General features: G+C 37.2%; 1 long non-coding RNA gene across 1 annotated transcript in view; it reads right to left on the minus strand.

Moving 5' to 3' along the window:
* LOC143237896 (uncharacterized) overlaps window positions 1–7,096 on the minus strand; it is a 49,961-nt gene extending 42,865 nt beyond the window's left edge. Inside the window, exon 1 of the long non-coding RNA XR_013020323.1 lies at window positions 5,923–7,096. This is a non-coding gene — a long non-coding RNA (uncharacterized LOC143237896). The remainder of the gene's footprint in view (window positions 1–5,922) is intronic.
* Between the last annotated feature and the right edge of the window lie 6,106 nt (window positions 7,097–13,202).

Raw genomic sequence — 13,202 nt, forward strand, 5'->3', positions numbered from 1 at the left:
GTTTAGTGGTAATTTTTTCATTTTTTTGTGGTTCGTGAGTGCCTTAATGGAGCTGAGAGGATTTTAATTGGTTTAGTAGGCGCATTGAAACTGATAACGTAAAAAACGATAAAACAGGCATTCCACAGGTTATTTCACTGCTTGAGGTTTCAAAAAAAGTATTAGAACGAAGTTCATAATTTTAAGATTTATCTTTTTATTAAGTACGCACATTTTCATTCAGAGTTAAATCTGTTTAAATGTTCTTAATGCATGGTAAGAAACTTGAATTTTGTTGGTTAACCAAGAAAACAGTTCTCGTCTGGGTGATATCATCCGTCATTATTATTAACGTCCACAGTAGCACGTGTGACTAATACTTCCAGTACAGCCAGTTTATTTGTTATTGAATCTCCGATGGATCAATGGTAAGCTTGAGAGCTTATAAAGTTAAAATCCAAGGCTCGATTCTCTACTGTGGAAACAGCGCATCTAGGTTATTTTGCACGTGTGTGCTTGATGTTTGAATTGTATCCTCTAATAACTAAATGAGAAAAATGCGAAGTTTACAGGGCGTGATAACACTATGTAACACAAATTTTGTTCCTGGATAGTATGTGTTATTTCTTAATTGCTTATGTTGTAAAAGTACAGAAAATGGCCATTATTTCCTTCAAACTTTGCTTTTGTGGCCTGGATAAAGTAATTTAGAAATTAACCTATTTTCTATGTAAAACGGGCAAATTTGCACATTTACATAAGGTCTGAATAAAACAACATATGAATCAAGATTTACATGTGTTTATACTAAAATTGTACAAACATGAACAAAAATGTTTAGAAGTGAGTAGTTTTTCAAGATTTGCGACTGTAATGTAAATCACTTTCACGTATCAGCTCCCAAATATAGTCTCGCCATTCGACTTTATTAGACCAAGGTCTCTGATCAAATCATTGAGGTCTCTTTGGTTGAGGTAGTATTGGTTTCTCTCACCAGCTGCACCTCTGAAATTGTATTCAGGATCTTCAACGTCTTCCTCTTTTCTGAGGGTGGCTGCTTTCTCTGGCGAAGTGAGTGCAGGGAGCTCAGGGCAGTGTGGCACTGAGGTGATGGATGATGGAAGGTCCAGATACATCATAGTAGATGTATTCTTGCCAGCCCGATGTTTGGAAGGGTCCATCATGCAGAAGTAGCAATTGCTTTGAGTGGTCAATGGGTTCATGCCAAATTCTTGGACAAGCGAACTTCATGGCTCTCTTTTCCCCTCTCTACCATCCTGCAAAAGAGCAAAATAAAATTATTATAAAGAATAAATTTATTTCATCCACAATTAATGTGTAAGAGGTTCATGCAAAATATTTTATATGTGATATTTTTTCTATACTATTAGAAATTTGAAAAATAAATTAAAAGATATTTAAATTTTAGAAGGTCTAAAATTTGTATAATATTAAATCTTATTATTCAAGCAAGCAAAAATTGTCCGTCTTACCTTTTAGATTTTTTTTTTTTTTTTTTTGCAGTGCTCGCAGGTAAAATGAGGTTCCCAGGGTTTGTCTTGATCCCCGACAGGCATGCCGAAATATGCTTTGTAGGCTTCACACATTTAGCAGATGTTGTCACAGAGTACCTTTTCGCTCTTGTCTTGATAAATTGGCCACATACACAGCAGAATGCGTCTGGAGAATGCTTGCAGCTTCTTGATGCTATCAGATAGGTCTATGTGTTCACTTAGGCAGCTAGAACTAAACTGAAGTGTTGAGTGGTGAGCCCCTGTTTATATATTACTATGGAAAGTTCCAGAAAATTTTGAAAGTAAGTTCTACAACATTCTAAAAAATTCATGTAAGTTCTACAACATTCTAGAAAGTTCTTGAAAATTCTTGTAAGTTCGAGAAAATTTTCTCCAAGCTACTCATCACTGAATCTATTTGGAATGTTTGGGAAAAATGGATAAATTTGAAAATTTCATTACCCAGGTCACAAAAGCAAAGTTTGAGGAAAAAAATAGGTCTTTTCCATTTACTTTAGGTGTAAGCAGATGAGAAATAACACTTTCTGCCCAGGAACAAGAAAAAGTAAACATTTTGTTACATAGTGTAATATGAGTTGCTCTTTAGATCATTTGACTGTCAAATGATTTTAATGTTTTAGATTTGCCTTTCAAATTATCTCAAAAACCGCATTTGTTCAAATACAAATTTATGGACATGTAGTAAACTTATCGTACTTCCAATCTAAGGAACAGACGCTCAGCTCTAGTATTTGAAGTAAGCAAGTGTATAAATGTTGGTTTAAAGCATCTTTTAAATGGCGAATAATGATACATTCTGAACGGTTTGTTTGTTTTTTGTGCAAAGCTACACGAGAGCTATTTGCACTAGCCGTCCCTAATTTATCAGTGTAAGACTAGAATGAAAGCAGTTAGTTAGTTATCACCACCCACCGCCAACTCTTGGGCTACTCTTTTACCACGACTAGTGAGATTGATCATCATATTATAACGCTCCCACCGCTGAAAGGGCGAGCACGTTTGGTGTAAAGGGGATTCGAACTTCGACCCTCAGATGACGAGTCAAGCGCACCAATCACTTGGTCACCTCGCCGGGTCATTTTGGACTGTGTGCCAGCACTATTATACTGTCAGCTCTACGTCTGTCAAGTATTCAATTAAACAACACTTAAAGTAACAGTGTCGTAGTGTTGCAAGTATTCAGTTGAACAACACTTAAAGTAGCAATGAGTAAATCATCAGCCACATGTTTCATGTATTCAATTAAACAATGGAAACATTCTTACTCATTGTGTGGCAGGTACTCATTTTAACAGAGTCTAAAAAAAAAGATGTATTAATCAATAATTGAAGTGTTTCAAGTATTCAATTAAACAATATTTAAAATGTTTATTTATATTTATTTATTGGAAAGATACGAAAGTTTGAAACCCAGAATGGGAATAAAGTGCTTATAAACCTAGTATTTAATTATGATTTCTTCAACTATAGAAAATAAATATTAAATAATTAATCATATAAAAATGTTTCAAGTACAGAGATGTGAATGTTCTATTACAGTTTTTCAAACATAAGCCTAACAATTCTAAAGCTTTTTACATTTGATAACCAATTGTCTTTCTATAGCGTAAGACTAGAGTGAACGATTCCTATTATTTTTATTCTGCGAAAACAGAGATGTCGCTAGATACTTAAAAGGTTTGGTTTGTTTGCTTTAAATTTCGCGCAAAGCTACACGAGGGCTTTCTACGCTAACTGTCCCTAATTTAGCAGTCTAAGACTAGAGGGAAGGCAGCTAGTCATCACCACCCACCGCCAACTCTTGGGCTACTCTTTTACCAACAAACAATGGGGTTGACCGTCACATTATAACACTTTCACGGCTGAAAAGGCGAGCATATTTGATGTGACGGGGATTCGAACCCATGACCCTCAGATTACCAGTAGAGTGTCTTAACCACATGGCCATGCTGTACCTGAAAGGTTAGGATATGGGGCTAAGAGCTCGCAGTATGATATCAATCGTGGTTTTCTTTTCTTCATTTTCAAGAGCACATAATAAATTCAAGACATTGCCAAATAGAATCGTGGCATGAGCCCCATGCGCCAGAGCCTAGTGACGGCTTTGGGCGAAAGTATGACTGCTATACTGTTTTAAACTGTTATTTTGCTTGTATGGTTTATAAACAGACAAAATAACATATGCATAAATAACGTCTTTTGACGATTTAAAGGTTGTTACGGAGATCTGTGTACAAATATGTGAAACAAATCAATCAACTTTTAACTACAGACTTTGATTCATTAGTACGTTTATCTGCAGTCGCTCAACTTCTCGATTTCTCCTTAGTTTTTGTTTACTTTAAACTCTTAAACTTTGATTACGGTGATAGAAGTATTATGTTCCAGTGTACCTTTGCGCTTAAATTCCTAACTTAATGGGATATTGTTTTAATGGGTTATTGCTGGGCGCGTGCCAGTCGCTTAGAGATTTTCATTTCCTGCAATATTATGTTAACTAGGACAGCCGCCCTCCACCGTCCGTGTCTTATCACGAGGGTGGAACCCGATTCTGTAGGGAAAACGCACGATTTACTCTCTCGTGGTCACGCGCAGGTCAATCTCGGCCTACGAGAACACGTTTCGTCAGTTAAGCCGTGTCGAAAGTCAGTGGCCTCGCGGCAAACTGGCATGTCTCTGTTGGCTTAATGTTAGTGTTTAGGTTTTAAGCCATCAGAAACAGCACATCTGTTCTATAATTAAAACTAAAATAAAATTATGTGCAAATAACGAGTATTGTATCGTAGCATTTACTTAGATTTTTCAAAATGTCGACACTTGGGTTTCTTTGCTATTAAGCATAAAGCTGAACAATGGGCTATTTAGGCTGTGCTCACTGCTAGTATTGAGATCCGATTTTTAATTTTATAAGCTGTAAGACTTTCTGTTGGGTCACAAGGCGGCGACACTGGGGTAGTAGCTTGTTTGTTTTTTGAATTTCGCGCAAAAGCTACACGAAGGCTATTTGTGCTATTTAGCAGTGTAAGACAAGAGAGGAGGCAGCTAGTCATCACCACCAACCCCTAACTCTTGGGATACTCTTTTAACAACGAATAGTTGTAAATAGTTGAGTAGTTAGGGGGTTGACCTTAACATTATAACGACCCCACGGCTGAAAGGGCGAGCATGTTTAGTGCGACGGGAATTCGAACCCGCGACCCTCAGATTACGAGTCGAACACCTTAACCCACCTGGGGGGTAGTAGCATAATGTTCAAATGAATCAAATACGAGCAGTTCTTATTGATTTGTATCGCATAAATAGAAAATAAAGTTTTATCAAGACGATAAGAGAACATTACGTAATAGAAACAAATGTACCGTGTTTTGCTTGTTTGAAGAAGCTTCGTGTTGTTGAATGACCTATGATGTCAGAATGATTAAACCCTGAAGAAAATGAAGGAGTTGTCTTGATTCTGGCAGCAAAACAATATTCTGGGTATATTATTCCTTACCATTTACTATTCAATTTTGGCCTTCGTATTTCAACCAGCTACGTTTAAGTTAAGAGCCTGGCGTTTGTTTGTTTCGAATTTCGCGCAAAGCTGCACGAGGGTTATTTGTGCTTGCCGTCCCTAATTTAACTGTGAAAGACTAGAGGCAAAGCAACAAGTCATCACCAAGAGCCGCCAACTTTTGAACTGCTCTTTTCAACAACGAATAGTAGGATTGACTATCACATTATAACACCCCATACGGTTGAAAGGGTGAGTACGTTTGGAGGGACGGGAATTGAAACCCGTCACCCTCAGACTGCGAGGCGATCATTCTAATCCCTAGCTACATCGGGCTTGGGCCTGGCGTGACCTGGTGGTTAGGATGCTCGCCACACAATCAGAGGTTCGCAAGTACGAATTTCCGCCACCGAACAAGCTTGTCATATACGATTGTCGACTGGATTAACCACCCTGCTGAAAATATTCGTGGTTTACGAAAATATCGACTGGCCCCAAATTTTCGAATTAAGGTCGAAAATAAAGAACCTTAAGTTGAATATATAGTTTCAAAATTTGACGAAATTATGAATTTCTTGGGAATTGAATAGTTTGCTACGTTTTACGTTTCTATATATTTATTAGGTAATGTCGATCTGAAAGTAACTCCTCACCAGGAATATAACTCCCTGATACTAGAATGTAGAGAACTCTCTTGTGATTGAAAGGTTCATTAATTTGAATTCATTTAATCTTTATTTTTACGAAACTTTACTTTGAATTAGTAAAACTGTGAATTTTTTGGCATCTTGCAAGTAAATGACACCTATTATCCATTCAGATGTCAGCATCTTAATCAATACTACAGCTAGCCTATACTAAATCAACATCTTAAACACAGTTTTCCTAACCTTCTGCAGAACCTAAGTATCTTACCTTTTAACGACTTTGAAACCTCCCTAAGTCATTACAGTACATGTGCGGTTCATGCGCTGTTGGACAATTTCACAATAATCCTGCAACGTAGTTTCGGTTGCGTAAGGTGTTGTCACGAGACTGTCATGTCCAAATCACTTCCTTCTTCCATGCAAGCTTTTCTTACTCTTTTTAATGTGGGAGGAAGAGTTTTCCCAGCGCCCATTTCAACAGTCCAATAGCACAGAAATCGACTACTTAACAGAAACATTTTCGTACGAAATGGCAGGAACACTCTTTCCGTTCTCCAGTTGCTTGAGATGTGCAACAGTTAAACAGGAATCCATAGCCTGTTTACTTAGTTTCCAGACTTAGACCCTTGTTGACTATGTTACGTACTGTCGTTTAGGGCATGTGTGCTGCTTTTGATACTAACTCTTGTGTTTATACATTCTCACCTATGACAATACGTCACACTTTGTTTACCATGAGAACGACTTGTCACAGGTACTTTTCTGGCTGATTGTAGTGCCCCAGGTTAGTCCACATTTCTTTGTTTTACAAAGCCATTAAGTACAACGGATATACATATCTTGACAAATCTTAAATTTCGATCTGGACACACACCTTTAAGATCTCAGTATGTGACTATTTTGTGTTGGAAAAGGTCGTTGCACATTCTTCCCAAAAATGACCAGTTTTCGGTGTCATCACATTACCTATAAAACAACAAACAATGTCAATGTTTAGTCCTGATACATTTCGTTTCACTTGGCATACTGTTTTGTTTTTTTATTTTTGAATTGCGAGCAAAGCCACACAAGAGCTATCTGCTCTAGTCGTCCCTAATTTAGCAGTGAAAGGAAAGGCAGCTAGTCATTACGACCCACCGCCAACTCTTGGGCTACTCTTTTGCCAACGAATAGTGGAATTGACCGTCACTTATAACGACCCCACGGCTGAAAGGGCGCCCATGTTTGGTGTGACAGGGATTCGAACCCGTAACCCTTGGATTACAAGTCGAGTGCCTTAACCACCTGGCCATGCCGGACCGCGTACTGGTTTACATAGTAAAAACCTTTTTAATACAAAGTACTCAAGTTAAGTGATAGTTTTTGGTTTTATTTAATAAGTAACATGCTGAAACATTTTGCTAAGTGATACTCCGAGCAACTGTTTAAGGAACGGTATCAACTCGTGAGGTATATCACAGTTTGAATACAGTATTTGGTTGTAAAGATAAGTACAATAATTGTTGATCCAGTAACTGGTATAAAAATAATATTTTGTCTATTTATTGAAAATTAATTTCTTAAAGATTTCATACTGCAATCAACATTTTAGTTCTGATTCAAAATATAAATATCTGTTTTTCTCTCTAGTAAATTATTTTGAAGATGGTCCCTTAAAGCCGACCTTAAAAGCCCTTCTACAACTATAATTAGATTTTTTTAATATCAAGAGACACAATAATAGACATATATAAACGGCACATCTGTCCAAAGGCGTTTTGTTTTCCATGGATTCGCTTTCTTTAAAAATTATACATGTAAAGAAAGTTAAACGCAACATTGTTTTGCAAAGATATTCAACTAAAGTACTTTGTTTGACATTCTTAAATAGTTTGTACAAATATGTTAATTTCTAGTCTACAATCAATTTTTACCGAACATGCGGTAATCGTGTAACATAGATAAATATATCTTTTAATAATTATTATGTTAAAGAAATATTGTTAAATAGGTCAGTTCGTATGCCAAACAGATATATCAACTTACTTCTTTTTATCAATAAGATACTGTTTGGTTGGTAACATTCATCACCAGTGAATCTGATTAAACAGACAATAGAATGATTTATTATATCCCTCATTTTTCACCATGTATTTGTTTTGGAATTTCGCACAAAGCTACTCGAGGGCTATCTGTGCAAGCCGTCCCTAAGTTAGCAGTGTAAGACTAGAGGGAAGGCAACTAGTCATCACCGCCAACTCTTGAGCTACTCTTTTACCAATGAATAGTGGGATTGACCGTCACATTATAACGCTCCCACGGCTGAAAGGGCTAGCATGTTTGGTGTGACGGGGATGTGAACCTGCGACCCTCAGATTACGAGTCGCACGCCTTAACACGCTTGTCCATGCCGGGCCATTCACCATGTATAACTTGTTTCGAAAATATTACTTTTTTTTTATGTAGGTCTGTTCAAGGTTAAACGAAACGACGAAAACATGACCGTTTTCTCGAAAGTGAATTTTAATGATATGGGTCTCACTTACGTGTCCTGTTACTTGTAACGAACGTTCTTATAAAAGAGAATTATACGTTAATTATCGTATTTTATGGCCTACTAAACTGTCATACAAAGCGTAATAAACATCGATGTAGAACAAGCTTATGTTTCTGTGTGTGTGTTTTCTTATAGCAAAGCCACATCGGGCTATGTGCTAAGCCCACCGGAGGGAATCGAACCCCTGATTTCAGAGTTGTAAATCCGTAGACGTACCGCTGTACTAGCGGGAGGCACTTATGTTTCTAACTCAAGAGTAAGTAGTGTAAGTCACCTAACAGAAATGTTAACCATAATTTTCGTATCACTTGTGCCCTGCTTTATCTGAGTGTCAATAAGTAATATTGTTAAATTGTGTCACTTTATTTTAGCTGAGTGTCAATAAGTGACTTGGTTTGGGTATACCACTTCAGTTTCGGCTCACATTGAGCCATATTCTTTTAGCTGAGTGTCAGTGTGCAATAAGGTTATTGCGTGATATTACGTTAAGGTTAAAATGTGTTACTTAAGTCTGGTTAAATGCGAATTAAGAAGATGGTTTGCATTCTGTTAAGAGGTTTTTGTGAGTAGCTTTAGTTTATCTGAGTGTCAATAGAAGGTTTAGCTGAAGGTCAATAAGCGACATGTTTGTAATACGAAACGAAAAGTCAAAACAAGGATACATGCAAAGTGTATAAAAAATATTTCAAAATCGCCAGTTAAATGATTCGTTCATTTGTCTAGCTTTGCGCAAAACTACTTCAAGACTATATGTGCCATCCGTCCCTAATCTAGACGTGATACATAGAGGGACGGTAGCTAGTAAACCCCACCTATCGCCAACTCTTAAGCTGCTCTTTCACTAACAAAAAATGGGATTTACCGTCAATCATAATGCTCTATGACTGAAAGCACGAGTATGCCCAGTAACAGGATTCGAACTCATAACCCGTAGTTTGCGAGTTGAATGCGCTAATCAGTAGGTGTTGTGAGGTTGTATTAGAAGAAACAAAGTGGAAGTTCTTGAGGATTGTTTGTTTGAAATTAAGTCACAAAGCTACACAATGGGCTATCGAAACCCGGATTCTAGTGTTATAAGTCCGTAGGCAAGCCGCTGTGCCACTGAGGGGCTCTCTTAAACAAACATTTTCATATAGTTTTGAAATCAAACTAGGTATAAGGGGCTGATACCTGAAACTTTGAAGTTATCAACGTTGAATGACTTTCATGTTTTTGTGCTTTTTACATTTTAGAACGAATGTCGTAAATTAAATTCGTTTTTATATTAGAAATACTACCTGACTGCCAACAATACATATGTTTATATTCGTATCAGAATCAAGAGAACAATACGATGTACAAAATAATACGCGTATCATACTACCTGCTACCTTTTTGTAAGCTCTCTAAAACATATTGTTTAAATTAAATAACCAAAACTGAGTATTTTTAACAAAACAAATTCAATTGAACATCAACAACAATTGATTTTGTCGCGTGATTTTCAATTTCTAATAATCTGATAATAAAAATCGAATACATATTAATTATTAAAACAAAAGCATTTTTGTTTTTATAATATTACCTTCCGGATGCTCAGCGATGAGTTCGAGGGCTTCTAAAGCTTAAACTAAAGATCCCTGTAGTCAGCGCATCGAAAAAAGTCTGTTATGTAGCATTACGCTTAAACAAACATTCGATTGTGATATTCATTTTGTGCACACATACATATTTTCAAATACGTACCCGCCAAGTGTATAGTATTTTTAGGACGAGGAAGAATGTGATAGATCCGGTATGGGGCCCGGCATGGCCAAGCATGTTAAGGCGTTCGACTCGTAATCCGAGGGTCGCGGGTTCGAATCCCGGTCGCACTAAACATGTTTGCCCTCCCAGCCGTGGGGGCGTTATAATGTGACGTTCAATCCCATTATTCGTTGGTAAAAGAGTAGCCCAAGAGTTAGCGATGGGTGGTGATGACTAGCTGCCTTCCCTCTAGTCTTACACTGCTAAATTAGGGACGGCTAGCGCAGATAGCTCTCGAGTAGTTTTGCGCGAAATTCAAAACAAACAAACAAAGATCCGGTATGGCCAGATGGTTAAGACACTCGACTCGTAATCTGAGCGTAGCGGGTTCGAATCCCCGTCACACCAAACATGCTCACCCTTCCAGCCGTGGGGGCGTTACAATGTGACGGTCAATCCCACTATTCGTTGGTAAAAGAGTAGCCCAAGAGTTGGCGGTGAGTGATGCTGACTAGTTGCCTTCCCTCTAGTCTTACACTGCTAACTTAGGGACGACTATCTCAGATAGCTCTCGTGTAGCTAGCTTTGCACGAAATTCAAAACAAACCAAACCAAGAATGTAATAAATAAGTAATAAATCAAGATGGTCACTTTAATTATGAGTTCAAATACGAAAAGCAATTTCACAATTTGTAAATAATATATTTAAAAATGTATGTCTAAAAACAGCATGACAACGCCCCTACAATACATTGCCGAAAACGTAGTACCAGAGTAAAATGATTGTTTCATTGAATGATGAACTCGCTACGTTGAAATATTTTTACTTATGAGTCGCAAGTGGTGTAAATACACACAGAATTGAAGGCAGTGTAGCGGGCAAAAGAGTACGCGTGATTTACATGTGCAGTTTGTTGCTCATTAAGTGGAGAAGCTTTCAAAGGAATTCAGGAAAGATATCTGTTACGCATATTAACACGTGACGAATAATGTTATTATCTCAGCATTTCTGCATGTTGCAATAATTATTTTGTTACTTTTGTCCAACTGTTGCGGTTGTGAAAAAGAAAACACTATTGAGAGAACCATGTATATCATCTCTCTGTACTTGGGAAAGGTCAAAAGCTGAGTATAAAACGGCCCCTATTAGACAAATTAATCGTGAAACTTAGCGCGTATACTCGTTTGCTTATTCTGTACATGCGTTTTACTTAATACCGTTCAGGAATTATGATGTACTGAAACATTAAGAAACATTATATGTTTATTTGCAGAGAAAAGCCATGGTTAATCCATTATAAAATGCTTGCCTTGACTCAGCGGTAAGCTTGAGGGTTTGCACGCTTAAAATCGGATTTCGATACCAGCGGTAGGTATATAGCAGATATCCTGTTGTGCTTAAACAGAAACGAAAATTATGAAAGAATTATTCGACCACTTTTAGTGTTCTTTGCTTGTTTGTTTTGAATTTCGCGCAAAGCCACACGAGGGTTACCTGCACTAATAGTCCATAATTTAGCAGTTTAAGACTAGAGTGAAAGCAGCTAGTCATCACCATCCACCGCCAGCTCTTGGAATACTCTTTTACCAATGAATAGTGGGATTGACTGTTACATTAAAACAGCCCCACGGCTGAAAGAGCGAGTATATTTGGTGTGAGTGCCCTAACCACGTGACCATGACGTGTCTAATGTTCTTTGAAAATCACCTTTAAGAAACGTTTTAAATTGATTTATTTATATTTACAAATGACAAAAAATAAAATATTTGACATATTTGAACTGCTTTTCAAATTATGACCATTTCAAACGAGTCTAGATAATAATAAGACAATGATGAACTTCCTTTGAATGTAGGCCTTCTTAGGTCCCCTCGCTAGTACAGCGGTATGTCTCCGGATATACAACGCTAAAATCCGGGGTTCGATTCCCCTCGGTGGGCTTAGCAGATAGCCCGCTGTGGCTTTGCTATAAGAAAACACACCTTCTCAGATCAATCTAGATGATAGTAGAGACAACGTTGAACTGTACTGCAAATCAAGGTCTTCTGAAACGAGTCTAGAAAACAGCATTGAGCAATATAATGATGTAATTTAATGATCGTTTGAGATAATTAACTTCATAATAATAACTGTTATATAAATATGCAATTATTTTACTTTTATTACATTTCCTATTGCAAAAACGACCACCTAAGAAAACTACCTTACTATCAAAACGATTAATTTTGATTAATATTTTCCCTTTCACTATTTACTTCCATAACTGAAAGTTACACCTGAAATGTGTCTGTTTTTGAGCTTCAGAACGTTCCAGTTTTGTCTTTCCCCCCAAGGATCGAACCTTCAATTTTAGCGTTATGAGCCTACAAACTTACTGTGAAGCCACCGGGGAATATAGGAAATGGGTGGGTGAGTTATGTTCATGATATAAGTTCAAGGGAGGTCCAGTTCAATCTGCACTTTGATCAACGAGCGTTCTTTGGTAACAAGCACGTTCACGCCAACAGTGTGTTTCGTGTTCGTGTTATATCATTAGAAAAGCAGTTGTTATGATTAGATCAGTATTAGACATTGTACACGTGAAAGTAAATGTCTTTATGGCGAAAAATTCGTTTGCCGCTCGAACAGAAATAAAATTCGTGCCGCATGCACAAATCTTTACAAATGTTATCTACCGTGAGAAAAATGTACAGTACTTTAATCCCCCAAGTATCCCCCCCAAAGGCGATATGTGTGCATTGATCTCTTTATATATATCGTGATAAATATTTTTCATTAGTTTTCGTATTCAATGACTTACTAAACCGCCATGCAAAGTGTGATAAATGTCGATACAGAGCAAACTTGTCTTTCTCGCTCAACAATAGGTAGTGTAAGTCAACTAACAGAAAGAGATAACAATTTGTTTTTAACGATTTTTGTACTTTAAAATATCCATCGGCCTAAACGGAGTTTCGCAGTAAGTTTACGGACTTACGACGCTAAGATCTGAAGTTTGTTTTCTCCCAGTGAACAGAGTACAAAAAAGACAGGTATGTAACTTTATGATATAGAAGTGAACAAGAATGCAATCTATCAGCCAAATTCTTCTAATGAACAATCTGTAAGAGTTTTGAACTGAACACGGTTATTAAAGGAAATAAAAAATGAAAAGAAATAAGATTATATGCTTACTTCTTTACTTTTTTACAACGCTAATATCAGGGGTTCGATTTTCCTCTGTGAGCTCAGCAGATAGCCCGATAAATAAGAAAACACACATATACTCTTTACTTTCGCGCTAAGC

This window comes from Tachypleus tridentatus, chromosome 13 (assembly GCF_004210375.1).
Source record: "Tachypleus tridentatus isolate NWPU-2018 chromosome 13, ASM421037v1, whole genome shotgun sequence".
Taxonomy (NCBI): domain Eukaryota; kingdom Metazoa; phylum Arthropoda; class Merostomata; order Xiphosura; family Limulidae; genus Tachypleus; species Tachypleus tridentatus.